The sequence below is a fragment of the Prionailurus bengalensis genome, chromosome C2 (assembly GCF_016509475.1).
Source record: "Prionailurus bengalensis isolate Pbe53 chromosome C2, Fcat_Pben_1.1_paternal_pri, whole genome shotgun sequence".
NCBI classification, from domain to species: domain Eukaryota; kingdom Metazoa; phylum Chordata; class Mammalia; order Carnivora; family Felidae; genus Prionailurus; species Prionailurus bengalensis.
The window spans coordinates 125,296,445-125,316,926 of NC_057350.1; the positions used below are offsets into that span (position 1 = coordinate 125,296,445).

Genomic DNA, 20,482 nt, shown 5'->3' on the forward strand with positions numbered 1-20,482 from the left:
TCTCTCAAAAATAAATAAATAAGTCATATATATATATATGTTATATATGTATATAAAGTAGTAGGAGAAATATATATAATTTATATAAATAAATAAATAAGCCACATATATATATATAAAGTAGTAGGAGAAATATATATAAATTTATTTATTTATTTATTTGTTTATGATAGTATTAAAGTATTAAAGTCCAAGAGGTATTGGACTGGACTGGACTGGCCCTTATGTGGTCTCTAGTGGTTGGGAGGAGGCAGAACTGAGTCTCCGAGAATGTGAAAACATTATCTCAAAAAGACAGCAGCAGCTACCGTGTCAAGTTTGACGGCCCAAGCCACACCCAGGGCATACACCCAGCTGTGTGTGGTAGGGCTTGGGCTCTAGCTCTCGGGGAAGAACAGGGGGTGAAAACAGCTTTGTGACAACTGAGCAAAGAGGAGCCAGCGTAGAAGGGTCTGGTGGGAGGAAAGGGGACGGTGAAGGAAGGAATCTTGCTCTCCTTTCTCCTCCTACTTAGTGGCTGAGGCGTGTGACCCCAGCAAGGGGCCAAAGTAGGAGGTACCTACTTGGATCCCATTAGGGAGAGGCCACTCCAGGACTGGTTAACTGGCATTGCCAGGCAGTGGAGTACCAACCATAAGAATAGAGACAAGCTGTTCCAATTTCTGCACAGCTTGTTTCCCGGCCTCTAGTACTTTCCTCGTGATTGTCTCCTGGCTTTCATAATCCAGGATGACTTCCTTAGTGTTGAGGGAGAAGCCAAAGGCTCAAAGTCCATGGCGTTTTGCAGCTAGAACTTCTGGTACTGTGCTCATGCCGACAGCATCTGCCCCCATCCAGCTTCTGCAGCAGGTGAGGCCACAGTCTCGTAGGTGGGGCCCACCACCATCACATACGTGCCTTGCTGAAGCTTTCTCTGCCCCCCCATTTGTTTCCAGGCACCGTGAGCCTTCTGCCTCACATCCCGGTCATAGGCCTCAGACATGACAGGGAAACAAGTTCCAAACCTGTCATCATTGGGCCTTCTGAGAGGGCTTGAACCACAGAAACCAGGTAGGTTGATGTGATGACAGATCAGCATGATGTCTCCAACCTCAAACTTGGAGCTGCATCAGTGATCACCAGGGTGTCCACACCCGGAAGGCAGAAAACCCTCACTGGGATTGTCACCTTTGAGAGCAGGTCGACTTCATCCCTGTGGAACCCGCCTGCATCATCACTCAGGATCTGCCATTCAGGAATGCAGACACATGGGTGTTTGGCTGGCACTGTGCTTTGGGGAAAGTTTGGTATCTCACTCTAGTGAAGATCTAGACCCGAATCTACTGATTGGCCAGACCTCCTAACCCAGGACCACAGATCGCTGCCACTTGAGGCCAGTGTTTGGTGTGGTACAGGGGCCATTTTGCAGTGTTCTGATATTCTTCATATGTAAATCCATTCTCCCTGGTCCCACAGACTCCCTCTCCGGGAGCCTGCCCTTCTACACTCAGATACACTCTGCTGAGCTGTTGTCGCTGGGTAGGGTGAGGCACATGGTCGTTCTCTCACCCCTCTTTTTTTTTTCCAAATGTTTATTTATTTACTTTTGAGAGAGACAGCATGAGTGGGGGAGGGGCAGAGAGAGAGGGAGAAAGAGAAACTCAAGCAGGCTCCCCACTGTCAGCGCAGAGGCAGATGTGGGGCTCAAACTCACGAACCATGAGATCACAACCTGAGCCCAAATCAAGAGTCAGTCCCTTAACTGACTGAGCTACCCAGGTGCCCCGTTCTCTCACCCCTCTTAATCAACCTTGTGCTAGGAGTCCTAGTTACTACAATAAGACAAGAAAAGGAAAAAAAAGATATGCAGACGGGGGGGGGGGGGGGGGGGCACCTGGTGGCTTAGTCAGTAGTAGGGCATGCCACTCCTGATCCCAGGGCTGTGAGTTCATGTCCCATAATGGGCTTAGAGCTTACTTAAAAGAAAAAGAAAAAAAAAAAAAAAAGATATGCAGATTGGGAAGGAGTTACAGGTGACATGATTATCTATGTAGAAAACCCCAAAATGACTTCTGGAGTTAATAAATAAATATAGCAAAGTGTTAACTCATACTGATGTAAACAAATGATTAAATAAATGAACGAATAGGGGAGAAGTGATAAATCTCCTATGCAGAAGAATTCCAAATAATTTATGTTAAAGTCCTAAACCGCAGTACTTGTGACTGTGACTTTACTTGGAAAGTCTTCGCAGATGGGATCAAGTTAAGATGAGATCACTAGGGTGGGCCCCCATCCAATATAATTGGTATTCTTATAACAGAGGGACACAGACAAAGACAACAGGGGAAGAACACCTGGTGCCAGTGGGGGCAGGCACACTGGAGTGTTACATAACAAACCAAGGAAACCCAAGGTTTGCCAGCAGCACCAGAAGCTAGGAGGGGGCATAGATGAACTTCTCTAGAAACTTCAGAGAGATGGGGCGCCTAGATAGCTCAGTTGGTTGGGCATCCGACTTCAGATCAGGTCATGATCTCACAGTTGGTGGGTTTGAGCCCCATGTTGGGCTCTGTACTGACAGCTCAGAGCCTGGAGCCTGCTTCAGATTCTGTGTGTGTGTCTCTCTCTGCCCCTCCCCCACTCACCCAGGCGCGTGTGTGCTCTCTCTCTCTCTCAAAAATAAATAAATAAACATTTAGAAACTTCAGAGAGAACATGGCCTTGCTGACACCTTGATTTCAGACTTCCAGCCCCCAGAACTGTGAGAGAATAAATTTCTGTCATTTTAAGCCACCTAGTTTGTGTTAGTTTGTTACTCAACCCTAGAAATTAATACACCCCCTGAAGGAACCTGAACATAACTCCCTACTCCTCCTTTATGTGTATGTTGGACATAGTGACTTCTTTCTAATGAGAACAGTATGGAAAGAGGGAAAAAGAGTACTTTGACCGTGGAGAAACCTGACCACCTCAGCCAGGGGATTAATGTCAGTATCAACAATGATAACTCATACTGATGGTGTGTACCTTGATATGATATAATGAACATGGGTCTTTTTCTCTGTGGTTGTCTTCCCTGAAACCTATAATGTCAAGCTAACCATGAGAGAAACATTGGAGAAATTCCAATAGAAGAGCATGGTACAAAAGGGACTAGTGCTCCTCAAAATTGTCAAGACCATCAAATCCAAGGAAAGTCTGAGAAACTCTCATAGCCAAGAAGAGCCCAAGGAGATAACGCACAGCAATATGGTATCTTGAATGGGATCCTGAATCAGAAAAAGGACATTAGGTAAAAATCAAAATCCATTTAAAGTTTCTGAAAAGACAATAAAACACAAATACTGCCAAAATGTCAATATTCTAAAAAAAAAATTTTGTAAAAGTTAACAGCATTTTTTAAAAAGGGATCAAGTTTATTGTGGTATTTGCTCTAGAAAAATTTATCAATGGATCCTTATACCAGCTCTAGTGGTCACTATAATAGGTCAATTGTTTTCCACTGAAGTTTTGTGTTCTTTGTAGCAAGATTGTTCCAAGTGACTCCTTTACTTGGTGATTGTGGATGAAAAATGAGATCCAGAAAGCCAATCTGGCCAGGTGATCCCTTAGAAATATACAGAAAGAATGAAATCCTGACTAACACAGAGCAGTTGTATATAATCATTTTAGTTAAAAAAAAAAATCATCCTTATAGGGGAAATACTATTTTTTCACTACACATTACATTATGGAAACTAAGGCATGGAGAAATTTAATAATCTTCCCAGATCATATAGCAAGTAAGTGGTCTAGCTGAAATTTGAGTCTAAGTTCCAGACTCTGGATCTAGACACTCTAGCATAGCGTGGGAAGCCAAACTGTAATAGAGAATTTCATGATACTTTATGAAATCAGAAGAAGAGGAAGTCTGAAGGGATGTTTTATGCAAGTCATAATAAACTATCCCAACCCCACAACTTAGTACATTTTTAGAGAAAGCATAGCATAGGGATTCAAAATGTGGGCTCTGGAACCAGGCTGCCAGAGCCCAAATCCCAGCTCTGCCACTATCTTGCTGTATGATCAAGACAAGTTACTTAGCTTCTGTGGTCAGCACAATAATGTTGTCTCTAAAGATGTCCATGTCCTAATCCCCAGAACCTGAGAATATGTTAGGTTACATAGCGAAGGAGAATTAAAGTTGCAGATGGAATTAAAGGGACTAAAGAACTGACCTTAAGATAAGGAGATTGTCCTGGGTTTCCTGGGGTAGGCCCAATGGGATCACAAAGGTCCTTAAAAGTGGATGAAGTCCCCAGAGAAAAAGAGATGTGACAATAGAAGCAAGATCGAAGTGATAATGTATGAGAACTCAGTCCACCAATGCTGGCTTTAAAGTCGGAAGGGAGAGGGTGCCTGGGTGGCTCAGTCCATTGAACCTCCGGCTCTTGAGTTCAAGCCCTGTATTGGGCTTTACACTGACAATGCACAGCCTGCTTGGAATTCTTTGTCTACCCTCCCCCCATCTCAAAATGGATAAACTTAAAATAATAATAATAATAATAATAATAATAATAAATAAATAAAAGACCAAAGCAAAAAAAAGTTGGAAGGGAACCATGAGCCAAGGGATGCAGGCAGCCTCTAAAAACTGCAAGGAAAGGGCGCCTGGGTGGCTCAGTCTGTTAAGTGTCCTACTTTGGCTCAGATCATGATCTCATGGTTCAAGAGTTCAAGCCCTGCATCCGGCTTTGTGCTGACAGTGCACAGAGCCTGCTTGGGATTCTCTCTCTCTCCCTCTCTCTCTGCCCCTCCCTCACTTGCACTTTACTCTCTCTCTCTCTCTCTCTGATAAATTAACTTTAAAAAATAATAATAAAATAGAAAAATAAAAGCTGCAAGGAAACAGATTTTTCCTTAAAGACTTCCAGAGGAAAGCAGCCTCACTTACACCTTAATTTCAGTCCAGTGAGACCTGTTTCAAACCTCTGACCTCAAGTATTCTAAGATAAATTTCTATTGTTTTAAGTCACATAGCTTGTGGTGTTTTATTATAGTAGCAGTGGAAAGCTAACACACCTTCTCCATTTCAGTTTCCTCACTTATAAAATAAATTTTTCTCATTATCTCTATTGTGAAATTAGAAAAGAAAATATAGGGGCACCTTGCTGGCTCAATTGGCAGGGCATGCAACTCTTAATCTCAGAGTGGTGAGTTCAAGTCCCACACTGGGTGTAGAGATAAGGAAGGAAGGAAGGAAGGAAGGAAGGAAGGAAGGAAGGAAGGAAGGAAAGGAAGGAAGGAAGGAGAGGAAGGAAGGAAAGGAAGGAAGATGGGAAGGAAGGAAGGAGAGGAAGGAAGGAAGGAAAAAAGAAAGGAAGGAAGGAGAGGAAGGAAGATGGGAAGGAATGCAGGAAGGAGAAAAGGAAGGAAGGAAGGAAGGAAGGGAAAAAAAGGGAAGGAAGGAAGGAAGGAGAAAAGAAAGGAAGGAAAAAAAGGAAGGAAGGAAGGAGAGGAAGGAAGGAAAAAAGAAAGGAAGGAAGGAGAGGAAGGAAGATGGGAAGGAATGCAGGAAGGAGAAAAGAAAGGAAGGAAGGAAGGAAGGAAGGAAGGAAGGAAGGAAGGGAAAAAAAGGGAAGGAAGGAAGGAAGGAGAAAAGAAAGGAAGGAAAAAAAGGAAGGAAGGAAGGAGAGGAAGGAAGGAAAAAAGAAAGGAAGGAAGGAAGGAAGAAAAAGAGAGAGTGAGAAAGAGATAAAGAAAATACAGATAGAACCATAAAAGAATGCCCAGCACATAGTAAATTGCTGAAAAATGCTAGAAAAATAGTAAATATAAACAACTGAGGGAAGAAACCACAACAGATGCTAAAAAGATTAAATGAAATGTTGTTCAGTAACAGGATGTTAGAATGGTGACCAAGCGTTACCTCACAGTTTACATACTGAATGCAAAAAGGGGAAGTGTCTACAATGGAGAAATCTAGCAACCACCATCTAAACTCAGTCTTCAAACATAACATCGCCAGAGGTAGAACAACCTAACACTGATGTCCCTCCTGATAGGAGGCAATGTTAAAGTACATTATCTTTGAAATATTTCTCACCAGAAAAGTTAACCTGAATCTAATCAAGCTGTAGAGCTGACTTTCAGTTGGCAGGAAATACAAAGAATAGAGGAAGAAGTTAAATAACAACACGAAGAAACATCGAGATAAATCCGGAATGTGGGGACACCGTAGAACTGCCCTTGTCTCTTCAAAAATGTTGCATCATAAAATAAAAAAGGCTGTGAGGGAGTGGTTCTCTCCTCCACAAAGTCGTTCAGGAGACCAGGCCTACCCCATCTGTGATGCTGCCATCACTAACACACCTCCTATAAGGAAGAGAAAGGGGACGAGCAGAATCTTGCGTGGTGGCTTCTAATAGGTCACCTGAGAAAGTGGTACCCATCAGCTTCCACTGGCATTTCTTTGACCATAATTTCACTTGACCCCCATCTAACTGCAGGAGGGTTGGGAAAGTGGCTGGAAGCTTGGAGAAAAGAGGAAATGGGTTCAGGGTGCATCTAGCCAGCCTCCCCACACATATAACACCCTTTTACCCTTCCAGAAGTTCAGGTCTCAGCATGGCCTCTGCCAGGGAATCCTGAGCTGTGCACTCCCTCAGTGCTGAGCCCTTTCTCCATCTGACACGGACCGGTAACCCAGTGTCCTCCTTTCTCTCCTCATCCCCAATAGTCAGTCAGTCTCCAAAGACCAACATCTCCAACCTTACATATCTCTAAACAGCCATCACCTCTCTGACCACAACTGCCAGGGCTCAGTGCATCAGCCTCCCATCTGGCCTCCCTTCATGCAAGGCTCTTGCTCTCAAAGGATTTATATTCTTGTGTAAGGCTGAAAGTGAGCAAATAAATAAAAAGACAAAATAATTTAAGATGATGGTAGGTGGTAGGTACGAAGGAAGCAGAGGCTGAAGTGATAAAGAATGACTATCTAGGGGTGGGGAAGAAGAGCTAAATTACACAGGGTGGTCAGTGAAAGCCACCCTGAGGATGTAGCTGTGGCAGATAGCGATACCCAGAATCATCCAGAAGAACACTATTTCCATTCTGTGTAAACCCTGACACTCCCTCTTCAACTCCCTCTTCCATGTTCCCTCCACTTGAAGTTGGACAGGTCTTTTGACTTGCTCAACTAATAAAGTACAGCAGAAGTGATGCTATGTGACTTCTGTCATAAAAGACAGTACAGCTGGGGCGCCTGGGTGGCTCAGTTGGTTAAGCGTCCAACTCTTGATTTTGCTCAGGTCATGATCTGAGGGTTTGTGAAATCGAGCCCCATGTCAGGCTCTGCACTGACATTGTGGAGTCTGCTTGGGATTCTCTCTCCCTCCCCCTCTCTCTGCCCCTCCCCCACTCGTGCATGCTCGAGCTCCGCCTCTCTCCCTCTCTCAAAATAAATAAATAAACTTAGGGAAAAAAAAGTGAAAGACAACACAGCTTCCATCTAAATCTTTTGGGACACTTCTCTAGAAACCAAGCCACATGAACAACCGAGGCCCCCCAGGCTTCCACGCTGCCCGCCGTGTGGGTAAGCCATCTTAGAAGCAGATCCCCAGTTCTCTGGTGATTTGCCCCAGCTGATGCTGCTTGGAACAAAAATGCATCTTTCCCATCAAGCCAAGCCCAAATTACAGATATATAAGCAAAATAAATGACTTCTGTTTTGAAGCCACTGAGTTTTGGAAGGTTTCATTATAGAGCAATAGTACTGGACTGAGGCCTAAATACTAAGGAGCCAGCCATGAGGAAATCCTCATGGAGTATTTTAAGCATTGCCAACAACAAATCCTGTGGTGCTGAGACAGGAACAAGCTTAGTACGCTGAAGGAACAGACACAGCCGTGGGGCTGAGGGAGAGAGCAGCACACGTGTGACTGGAGAGAACGGCTGAGCCCACATTGCACAGAGCCTCGCTCACCATGGGAAGAAGTTAGAAACGAATCAAAAGTGCAGTGGGAGGGAGTCTTTGGAGCGAAGTGAGAGGGGATTTGTCTCGTCCTTGAAAAGACGGCTCTGGCCGCTGTGAGGAGGGCTGTCTGTAGGCAGACAAGCGTGGAAGCAGGGAGACCAGTTAGCAGACCACTGCACTTGTCCACGATGTCCATAGAGGCAGCAGGCCCTACTGATGGAAATGATAAGAAGTGAGGGAGAAGGAAAAATAAACACAAACTTCTAGGTTTTTCTCTCAAGCAGCCGGGTGAATAACAATGGTACTGGCTGGATGGGCAAGGCTTGGGGAAGAGCAGAGAGGGTAGTGGTGGGGGGAGACTTCCCGTTCCCTCGGGATGTTGGATTTCGATGTGGTTAGAGAAAGAATTCAAGCTGGTTAAATAATTCTCACTAAGCAGTTATGGGCAGGCTAGTACAGAGCTTCTGGGTCTGATGGGAGTGGAAATTCTGATAAGTACTTGGCTTTTCTTAAGAATTCCTTTCTGGTTTTCGTTTGCCTATATAGCTTTAAGAACCTCCATGCAGAGTGTGGTTGTTACAATTGCTGTGGCAAACATCCCAGTTGGAAGCTGAAACACACCCAAAGGAGGAAATTGAACTCAACATGGAGGGGACCCAGCCAGGCACTTTCCCAAACCATACTCCATTAGCCAGTCTGGAGAAGAGCTCCTGAGTGTCCAAGAGGAGGGAACTGGGCTTTAGGTGTTCACTGAAATAAAGACTAAAAAAAGAGGTCAAAGAACAACGAGCTTCTGGAAGGACTCTCAAAGCAGGAAAAGACCTAAGCCGCTAGAAGCAGCTGCTGGATCTCCTATGGGGAGAGGGAGAAGGAGGGGTATGGGGTGGCCCCAGAGGAGAAGAAGGGATCCTAGGCCAGGCCACAACTATATGTCTTCCTCACCTTTCCTTCCTTGCCTTTTTCCTTACTTCCTCCCCTTTCTTCTCCAGCCCCAGTTGGAGGAGCTTGCCCATTCCATTCAACTCTCTCCTTCCACAGGATGCATCACTCCCAGAGCTGAGAAGGAAGGTTACTCTCTTCACCTGGTCTTCAGCAAAGATCATTCATCCATCTTGGGCTTCTTGGAGATCACATCACAGGATCCCATGTTGGACCGGTCAGCAGAGGGAAGCAGGGTGTTCAGCCAGTCTCTATACAGGCAAAGAATGGGCAATCACAACAGCAGGGACGGGTCACTCAGTGACCTGAGTCCCTTTGCCGATTCCCACTCAGAGTCCCAATTCCACTAACTCCTCTTGTCTGTATTTTTCATGTTTGTTTCAATTTTTTCCCAACTGTCTCCTCCGAGGGCTCACAGTACCTGCTGCCCAAATATTACTTCTTCACTCTCTCTCCAAAATATGGCAAGGGGTCTCAAGAGCCAATGATAACACATACCTGGACATTGCTTCATTTATTCATTCAATAAGTCTAGGGATGCCTGGGTGGTTCAGTCAATTAAGTGACTGGCTTTGGCTAAGGTCATGGTCTCTCAGTTTGTGAGTTCGAGCCCCACATCAGGCTCAGTGCTGACACTCAGAGCCTGCAGCCTGCTTTGGATTCCGTGTCTCCCTCTCTCTTTGCCCCTCTCCTACCCACACTCTGTCTCTCAAAATAATAAATAAACATTAAAAAAATAAGTCTTTATTGAGCTCCTACCACATAGGATTATTAAAAAGGCTTGACAGTGATCCAAGTGAAAGATAATGGAAACTTGGACCAGTATGGAGGTAATGAAAAGTGGTTGGATGGTAGATATATTTTGAATGGTAGAGCAAACAGGATTCCCTAATGGACTGGACATGAGGTGTGAAGGAAGAAGGGAAGGATGCATGGGGTGCCAGGCTGGCTCAGTCTGTGGAGCATACAACTCTTGAGCTCAGGGTCATGAGTTTGAGCCCCACATTGGCCATAGAATTTACTTAAATAAAAAAAAATTTTTTTTAAGAAGAGAGGGGCACCTGGGTGGTTCAGTCGGTCAGTGTCCGACTCTTGATTTTGGCTCAGGTCATGATCTCACAGTTTGTGAGATGGAGCCCCGTGTTGGGCTCTGCACTGTCAGTGCTTGGGATTCTCTCGCTCTGTCTCTCTCTGCCCCTCCCCCCCCCCCCCACTAAATAATCATTTTTTTAAAAAAAGAAGAGAAGGATGCCTCCAAGTTTTTGGCCTACACATCTTTAAGAGGCTATGCCTCTGTATTGCCATTTTCTGCCATAGGAAAGACTGCAAGACAAGTAAATTGAAAGAAATAAATCAATGGGGACATGTTAAGTTTGAGATGCTTATTTAGACATTCCAGTGGTAATATTCAGATAGCAGTCCAAAGTTCCTGAGAAAGGTCCAGGCTATATAAGTAAAAATTTTCAAAACCTTAGCCTGCCTTTCTCTGTTCATAAGTAAAAAGAAATATTGGAATTAGAGGAGCCTACAGAATCTCAACCAGTAAACATCAGGAAGTATAAGATTAAGCAAGATATCTAGAAATGCTGTGACTAACATTGCCTGACAGAGTTGGAGAGTCACCTCTCCCAAAGACTAAGTGAGATAATGTATTTAAATAGACTTTAGAGCTTCTAAGCTCCTATACACATGGGCACCATTACTAAATCTGTCTACAGCAGTCTCCTAACCCATAGAGACTAATGTAGGAATAGCCTTACCCCTGCTAAAATGGAAATCCACTAATGGTCTTTCCAGGTCCCTTCCCTCACAAGGGCAATATGACTATTAAAAACCAAACACCCTTTCCTCTCTCAGTAAACTTTTTTCATCCCTTTACCTGGGCCTATCCCTTTTCCTATTTACAAAATAAAAGCTTCCATGCATATTAATGAAAACAAACAGAGGGTAGGGGAAAGGGAGTAGGGAAAAGAGCAAGACCTTATATAGCAATAACCAACCTTAAATTTCTTGTTATGTGTTTTTGGGTTTTTTTTTTAATTTGTTGTACCGTGCCTGGATGGCTGTCGGAAAAGCAAGCTTTTTTTTTTTTTTTTTAATATTTATTTATTTTTGAGAGAGAGAAAGACAGAGCATGAGTGGGAGAGGAGCAGAGAGAGACGGACACAGAATCTGAAACAGGCTCCAGGCTCCCAGCTGTCAGCACAGAGTCTGATGCAGGGCTCAAACCCACGAACCGTGAGACCGTGACCTGAGCCAAAGTCTCACGCTTAACCAACTGAGCCACCCAGACGCCCCAGAAAGTCATGCGACTCTTAACCTCAGGGTCATGGGTTCAAGCCACATGTTGGGTATAGAGATTACTAAAGAAAATTCAGAGGGGATTCCTGTGTAGCTCAGTCGGATAACGGTCGAACTTCTGCTCAGGTCATGATCTCACAGTTCATGAGTTCGAGCCCCACATGGGGCTCTCTGCTGTCAGTGCAGAGCCCACTTCAGATCCTCTGTCCCCCTCTCTCTCTGCCTTTCCCCTGCTTGTGCATGCACTCTCATAAATAAATAAATAAATAAATAAATAAATAAATAAATAAATAAATTTGTTGCTTTATTTTGAAATGTTTGCTGTCAGTGTAATTATTGTTCTTTTGTTGATTATTTGTTTTCTCTCTCTAGATGTTTGGGTGGGGTTTTTTTTTCCATTTGGGTTTTTTTTTTTTAAATAGACTTTTTTTTTTTTTTTGCAAGAGGCTGAATCACCTATGCCTATTACTTATCTCTTAAGTGTCTTTTATTTTATTTATTTTTTTTAATTTTTTTTTTCAACGTTTATTTATTTTGGGGACAGAGAGAGACAGAGCATGAACGGGGGAGGGGCAGAGAGAGAGGGAGACACAGAATCGGAAACAGGCTCCAGGCTCTGAGCCATCAGCCCAGAGCCTGACGCGGGGCTGGAACTCCCGGACCGCGAGATCGTGACCTGGCTGAAGTCTGACGCTTAACCGACTGCGCCACCCAGGCGCCCCTAAATAGACTTTTTTTAAGAGTAGTTTTAGATTCACAGCACAATTGAGTGGAAAATACAGAAAGCTCCTATTTACCTCGTATGATATAATGATTTATAAGAAATATGTATTTGGCCATATAGTTCTCAGATATATTTGGTCTTCATAATATATATTTCCCAGATATATGTATTCTTCCTCCATAGTTTCTGAAAACGCTTCAGAGACATAAAAGTGAAATGAGTGTCTTATTATTGAAGGTGACTTTTGGACCCCACCCAAGGGTGGGATCTGATTGCCAGATGGACGCACCAGGTGATTAAACGGTTGTAACTTTCAGTCCCACCCCTTTCACAGAGGTGAGAGGAGTTAGTGGTTGATTCAGCCAATGACCAATGACTTAGACAATCATGATTATGTAACGAAACCTTCATAAAAACCCAAGAGGAGAGCTTTTTGGTCTTTTTATTCCAGAGAGCTTTCACACTTAGGGAACCGTATGTTTCCACATACCACCAGGTCAGGCCCCAAGCTGCACAGGGACAGAAGCTCCTTTCTTGGGGAACTTGCTGTATGTATCTCTTCATCTGGCCGTTGATTCATATCCTTTATCATATCTTTTTCTGTATCATTTCCTTTAATAGAAAACATAAGTGTTTCCCTGAGTTCTGTGAGCCGCTTTAGTAAATTAATCCAGCCTAAGGAGGAGGTTGTTGGAATTTCCAGTGTGTAGCTAGTAGGTCAGAAACACAGGTGATAGTGTGGGGCTTGTGACTGGTGTCTGAAGTGGGAGGTGGGGGCAATCTTGTACAACTAAACTCTTAACCTATGGAACCTGATGCTATCTCTGGGTCGGTAGTGTTAGAGTTGAGTTAAATTTTTGGACACCCTGCTGGTATCCAAGAATTGCCTGGTGTTTTGTGGGGTGAACCCCTACACATTGGGTCTGAGAATTCTAAAAGACCCCCTGACACCTAAACACAGACTGTCAACATCCTATACCAGAGTGCTACATTTGTGGGGTGCCTAGGCGACCCAGTCAGTTGAGCATCTGACTCTTGATTTTGGCTAAGGTCATAAACCCAGGGTCATGTGATGGAGCCCGGTGTTAGTCTCTGGGCTGACCATGCAGCCTGTTTATGATTCTTTCTCTCTAACAAACTGAGTGTTGATTGGTGGGGTGGCGGGAAGAGGAAGAGGGAAGGAGAAATTGCAAGATGAGCATTGAGGAGGGCACTTGTTGGGATGAGCACTGGGTGTTATTTACAAGTGATGAGTCATGGGAACCTACTCCCAAAGCCAAGAGCACACTGTATATATAACACTGTATGTTAGCTAACTTGACAATAAATTATGTTAAAAAAAAATTATCTCTCTCTAAAAAACAAGTATTCTTGACCATTGATACCTTTGTTACAACCAATGAACCTATATTAACATTATTATCACTCAGAGTAGACTCACTCTTGGTGTTGTACATTCTATGAGTTTGGACAAATGTATAATGCTATTCATCCACCATTATAGGATCATACAGAATAGTCTCACTCCCCTAAAAATCCTCTGCTCCGCCTATTCATCTATCTTCCTCAGTAACACCTGCCAACCACTGATCTTTTCACCATCTCCATGGTTTTCAGAATTTTTTTTGCATTTTTACAGACTGTCATATACTTGGAATCAAACAATATGTTTGTAGCCTTTTCAAGATTGGCTTCTTTCACTTAGTAATACGCATTTAAGTTTCCTCCATATCTTTTTATGAGTTAATAGCTTATTTCTTTTTTAGCTCTGGATAGTCCACATATTGATGTAAAATGTTTGTTTACCTGTTAACCTACTCAGTCACTGGTTGTTCTCTGGATGCTTTTAACATCATCTCCCTACCTTTGATCTTCTGCAATTTCCCTAAAAAGAGTGTAAGGTGAATTTATTTACATTTTTTATTTATATTTATTCCTGGGATTCATTCTAATTTCTGAATCAGAGGATTCATATTTTTCATCAGTTCTGGGAAATTTCTCAGGCACTTTATCTTTGAATAGTGTCTTTTCTCTATTTTCTCCATGCTTTTATTCTAGAAGCCAGTTGTCTATATGTTAGACCTTCTCATTGCATCATTCATTTTTCCTAACATTTCTTTGTTTCTCTGTATTATATTCTGAATAATTCCTACAGATCTATCTTCTAGTTTATTAACTTCCTCTTTAATTGTATCTAATTTGCTTTTTGACCTGTTCACTTAGTGTTTTAAATACTTCACTCTTTTTTTAAATTTATTTATTTATTTTGAGAAATAGAACGCAAGAGAGGCAGAGAGAGAAGGAGAGAGACAGAATCCCAAGCAGGCTCTGCACTGTCAGCGTGGAGCCCGATGCAGGACTTGAACACACGAACTGTGAGATCATAATCTCAGCTGAAATCAAGAGTTGGACGCTTAACCAACTGAGCCATGCAGGCACCTCAATATTTTACTTATTTTTTATTGAAGTATAGTTGAGATACAATGTTATATTAATTTTGGTGTTATATATGTATTTTTCAACGGTAAAAAACACAGAACATAAAATCTACCATCCTATCCATTTTTAAGTGTACATTTCAGGAGTATTAAGTATATTTACATTATTGTGCAGCCAGAATCCAGAACTTTTTCATCTTACAAAACTGAAACTCTGTAGCCACGAAACAGCAAATCCTCATTTTCCCTTCCCCCTGGTAACCACCATTCAACTTTCTGTTTCTATGAATTTGATTACTTTGTGATTTTTTAAAGATTTTATTTCATTTCATTTCATCCCATTTCATTTCATTTCATGTCATGTCATTTTATATAATCTCTACACCCAACGTGGAGCTCGAACTTACAACTCCAAGGTCAAAAGTCATACACTCCACTGACTGAGCAGCCCTATGCCCCAAATTTGACTATTCTGGATACCTCATATAAGTGGGATTATACAGGGCACTTGGCTGGCTCACTCAGAGGAGCATGTGACTCTTGATCTCAGGGTTCTGAGTTTGAGCTCCATGTTGGGTATAGAGATTACTAAAAAAATAAAATAAACTTTAGAAAAAAGGGAGATCATACAGTATTTATCTTTTTGCAACTATCTTATTTCAGATAGTATAATGTTCCCAAAGTTCATCCATGTTGTAACATGTAACAGAATTTCTTTTTAAGGTTAATAATATTCCATTGTATGTACATACCAGCTTGTTTATCATTCATTCATCAATGGACACTTGGGTTGCTTCTACATTTTATTTATTGGAAACAATGCTGCTATAAACATGAATGTGAAAATATCTCTTTGGGGTATATCCATGGAAGTCGGATTTCTGGATCATGTGGTAACTGCCATACTGTTTTCCACAGCACCTGTAATATTTTACATTCCTACCAACAATACACAAAGCTTCCGGTTTCTCCACTTCCTCATCAATACTTGTTATTTTCTGCATGTAGGGTTGCATAATGTTTGTGTTGTTGTCTGTGTTTGGGGCAGAATAAAGCACAATTGTCTTGGAACAACAAACATAGACTCCTCAATTTTGAAGTTCCTCATTTTTGAGGGAAGTTTCCAACCACCCTACTGTAGTTGATTGTTCTTTGGCCAACCTGAGATACAGACTGAAAGGGGAATTTCATGGATGTGTGAAAATAAGGTGCAATAGTGTTTCCCCATAGCTTCTGTAGGTCAGTCCTCAGAGAAATTTGAAAATAGACTTCTGGGACACCTGGGTGGCTCAGTCAGTTAAGCGTCTGACTCTTGATTTCAGCTCAGGTCGTGATCTCACAGTTGTGAGATTGAGCCCTGAGTGTGGCTCTATGCCCAGGGTGGAGCCTTCTTAAGATTCTCTCTCTTCCTCTCCGTCTGCTCCTCCCACTCTTGTGCACGGGCTCTCTCTCTCTCTCCCTCAAAAGAAGAAAGAAAGAAAGAAAGAAAGAAAGAAAGAAAGAAAGAAAGAAAGAGAGAAAGAAAGAAAGAAAAAATGACTATTTTATTTTATTTTATTTTATTTTTTGGAGCTCAGAACCCTGGGTTTTACTTCTGGTACTTTGGCTCAGAGGATTTGTGATGTTAGGCAAACTTCCTCCAGGAATTTTCTTTTTCAGGGAATACAGCTAACTCATCTCTGGCTCCAAGGCTGGCACAATGGCTGTCACAGTTCTCTGAATGTTTGTTCTTGCTTATCTGTGCATTGTTTTGTTTTATTTTTTAATTGTCTTTATAGAACAGTGAAAAATCCACTTTTATGGGAAGTCTTTGCATTTCTATGTGGTTCTTTGCACCACGGCAAGCTAGACAGAAACATGACTCTGTGATTCCCACTCAGGGAAATATGTGGAAATGAAATGACTCTTGCTATGGCAGCGAGACCACTGGGTGGGAAGAAAGGTGTACATGGCACCAGTGATGAAGTTTTGGGGTGATGGTGGGGTGGTCCGGAGCTGACGCCCAATAAAGAATTCTTGAAGACATCTTTGGTACAAAAAGGTGATTTTAGAGTTCCCCAGCACTGGCTGCTCCCTGGTCCCTGTCGCAACCACAGCTGAACAACCACAGTTCGAATTGTTCACGAAGGCTGGCAGTGATGGGGCCAAGACTGGGAACTGCGCCTTCCCCAGAGACTGTTCATGGTACTCTGGCTCAAGGGAGTCCCCTTCAACATCACCACTGTTGACACGAAAAGGCTGAGTGAAACAATACAGAAGATGTCCCAGGAGGGTAGCTCCCAGTCCTGCCATATGGCACCGAAGTGCACACAGACACCAACAAGACTGAGGAGTTTTTGGAGGTGGCGCTGTGCCCTCCCAGGTACCCCAAGCTGGCAGCTCTGAACCCTGGATCCAACACGGCTGGACTGGACATATTTGCCAGATTTTCTGCTTACATCGAGAATTCCAACCCAGCACTCAATGAAAATTTGGAGAAGAGGCTCCTGAAAGCCCTGAGAGAGATATTAGGCAATACCTTGGGGACCTCTAAAGCTAGGACGGTCCTTCAGAACTGTCCCAAATTAAGGCAAAGGGGCATGTGTTTGTACTGCATATTTACTAGTCATTGGATGCCACCTGTCACCAGGGAGGGGCTTAGAATTGGCAAAGCAGCTACATGCAACTGAAAGCAGCTCTCTGTATAAGCTGTCAGCAGACAACATTCCTGGCAACTGTCTGAAGTGCCTTGTCCTAAAGAAAAGCACGTGGATCACATCCCACAGTATCCAATACACCCTTGTACTCCTATTCCCTTCTCCAGAAACAAAAACCATGACCTGTGTGTCTCTCTCCAGATCTATGTTTTTAAAGTCATTTGCATATATATTTTCATATACATGTGTATATGTATAGAGCTTTTCTTTTTTTACTTCAAATGATTCATAAGAGGGGCGCCTGGGTGGCTCAGTCGGTTGAGCGGCCGACTTTGGCTCAGGTCATGATCTCGCGGTCCGTGAGTTCGACCCCGCGTCGGGCTGTGTGCTGACAGCTCAGAGCCTTGAGATTGTTTCGGATTCTGTGTCTCCCTGTCTCTGACCCTCCCCTGTTCATGCTCTGTCTCTCTCTGTCTCAAAAATAAATAAACGTTACCAAAAAAAAAATTTTTTTTAATGATTCATAAGACATGCATCGTTCTATTGTTTTGTTCACTTGTGTTGGAGATCTTTCCATTCAGGTACAAATAACTCTCTCTTTTGTTAACAACTGCATAATATTCCATATTGCGGATGTCCAATTTCATCAAATGCTTTTTTGACATCTATTGGAGTGATCGTATAGTCATCCTCAAGTTTATCTGACTCTCAAGATTGTTTGAATTGAAAATGCATGAGCACAGCAAAGAACATTTCATTTTATTTTATTATTTTTTTAAGTAAACTCTACACCCAGTGTGAGGCTCAAGCTTACAACACTGAGATCAAGAGTCACGTGTTCTACGGACTCAGCCATTCAGGTATTTATTATTTATAAATATTTATTTATTATTTATAAATAAATAATGTTTATTTGTGTGCATGTGTATGTGTGTGTGTGTGTGAGAGAGAGAGAGAGAGAGAGAGAGAGAGAGAGAGAATGAGCAAGCAGAGGAGGGGCAGAGAAAGACAGAGAAAGAATCCCAAGCAGGCTATGTGCTGTCAGTGCAGAGCCAGAGGCAGGGCTTGAACTCCTGAACTGGGACACCATGACTTGAGCTAAAATCAATAGTCTGAATGCTTAACCAACTGAGCCACCCAGCGGCTCCCAGATTTAAAATTGTGAAATAAAAAAAAAAAAAGCATAAAACTATTAGAGGAAAATATGAAAATAATACCATAACCTCAGTTTATAATGGAAACATTTTCCAAGCATAAAATGAAACCCAGAAACCATGAAGGAAAATTTTGACTTTTTTTTTTTTTTTTTTTTTTTACGTAGGCTCCACACCCAGCATAGAGCCCAACAAGGGGCTTGAACTCACCACTCTGAGATCAAGACCTGAGCTGAGATCAAGAGTCCGATGCCTAACCTGACTGAGTCACCCAGGCTCATAAAATTTAAAACCTTGTAGGCAACTAAACACTCACACAAAACAAAAAAAGAAGATTGTAAGACGAGTGATAAGTTAGGAAAATATATTTGAAATGCATATAAGCATCTAAATCACTAATACACAAGATATATAATGAATAAAGAAGAGAGGTGGCTAGGTGGCTCAGTTGGTTAAGCGTCTGGCTCTTTAGCTCAGGTCCTGATCTCATGGTTAGTGGGTTTGAGCGCCACATCAGGCTCTACACTGGCAGTGAGGAGCCTGCTTGGGATTCTCTCTGTCCCTCTTTCTCTGCCCCCCCCTGCTCTCCCATGTTCTCTCTCTCTCTCTCAAAATAAATAAATAAACTGAAAAAAAGAAGAAAGGATTTAAATGTCAGGGGCACCTGGCTGGTTCAGTCAGTAGAGGATGCAATGCTTGATCTAGGGGTCTTGAGTTCCAGTCCCACATTGGATGTAGAGCTTACTTATAAATAAATAAATAAATAAATAAATAAATAAATAAATAAATATTTTTTAAAAGAATATAAACATCAGTAATATCCATTACTGGCCAAGCTATGGAAGAATGGATGCTCTATTTTATTGGTGAACAGAAAAGAAATTGGTAAAGGCAGCTTAGCAATTTCTTTCCAGAATTTAAGTAGTCATCTTTTTTTTTCTTTTTTTTTTTTTTAGGGAGAAAGAGAGAGTGCTTGTGTGTAAGTAGGGGAGAGGGACAGAGGGAGAGAGAGAGAGAGACAGAATCTTAAGTGGGTTCCACGCTCAGCGTGGAGTCCTACGCAGAGCTCAGTCCCACCACTGTGGGATCATGACCTGAACCAAAATCAAGAGCTGGACATTCAACCAGCTGAGCCACCAAGGCACCCTAAGTGGGCAGATTTTGGCCCATAAATTTTACCTCTCTAAATTGATCCTAAAGAAATACACATGTGTACAGGGAAGTAAATGCAATATCTTGAATGCGGTACAGTTTGTTATTGCAAAAGGTTTGAAATAACCTAAATATCCATTAATGAGGACATTTAGTCGAATTACAATACAGTCATGCTGTAAAATACTAAACAGTAATTTAAAAGAATGAGACAGAGCTGATGTTGAAGTCTTCAATAAACACATAGTATGAAGAAAAAAACCTGATCATATATTTAAATATGTATACATACACATATACACATATATATCCTTATTTAAACATATATATGCATGCATGTGCACACATACAACAACCTTCATCAGTGGCTATAAACTTGGGAGGGTACAGAATTGATCCTTGGGTAAAGTAACACTTCCACTTCTTATACATATTTTTCAGTGTGATTTGAAAATATTACAATGAGTCTACATTATTTTTGTGATTTAAAAAACAAATTCAAAAAGGAAAAGTTAATACTGATTGATAAGATAGTACCAAAGAATATAAAAAACAGCTGTAATCCCATCATTTAAAAAACATTTCTTTCTCAGGGTGACTGGATGCCTCAGTTGGTTGAGTGTCTGACTTTGTCTCAGGTCATGATCTCACGGTTCGCAGGTTCAAATCCCACGTCGGGCTCTGTGCTGACAGCTCATAGCCTGGAGCCTGCTTCGGATTCTGTGTCTCCCTCTCTCTGCCCCTTCCCCACTCGTGTTCTGTCTCTGTGTCTATTAAAAATAAATAAACAGTAAAAAAAATTTATTTTTTTTCTTTTTTAGTTTTTAAAGTAAACTCTACCCCCAATGTGGGGCTCAAACTCAGACTCCGAGATCAAGAATCCAATGCTCTATGGACTGGGCCAGCCAGATGGCCCTGTAATCCCACCATTAAGAGAAAATCTGTCAACATTTTTTCAAAGATTTTATTTATTTAAAAAAAAAAATTTCTGGGGCGCCTGGGTGGCGCAGTCGGTTAAGCGTCCGACTTCAGCCAGGTCACGATCTCGTGGTCCGTGAGTTCGAGCCCCGCGTCGGGCTCTGGGCTGATGGCTCAGAGCCTGGAGCCTGTTTCGGATTCTGTGTCTCCCTCTCTCTCTGCCCCTCCCCCGTTCATGCTCTGTCTCTCTCTGTCCCAAAAATAAATAAACGTTCAAAAAAAAA

General features: G+C 42.3%; 2 pseudogenes; one reads left to right on the forward strand and one right to left on the reverse strand.

The window, feature by feature from the left end:
- Positions 1 to 599: 599 nt before the first annotated feature.
- Positions 600 to 9,039, reverse strand: LOC122491031 (annotated as a pseudogene).
- Positions 9,040 to 9,699: 660 nt separating this feature from the next.
- On the forward strand, positions 9,700 to 17,007 carry LOC122491032 (annotated as a pseudogene).
- Positions 17,008 to 20,482: the final 3,475 nt, after the last annotated feature.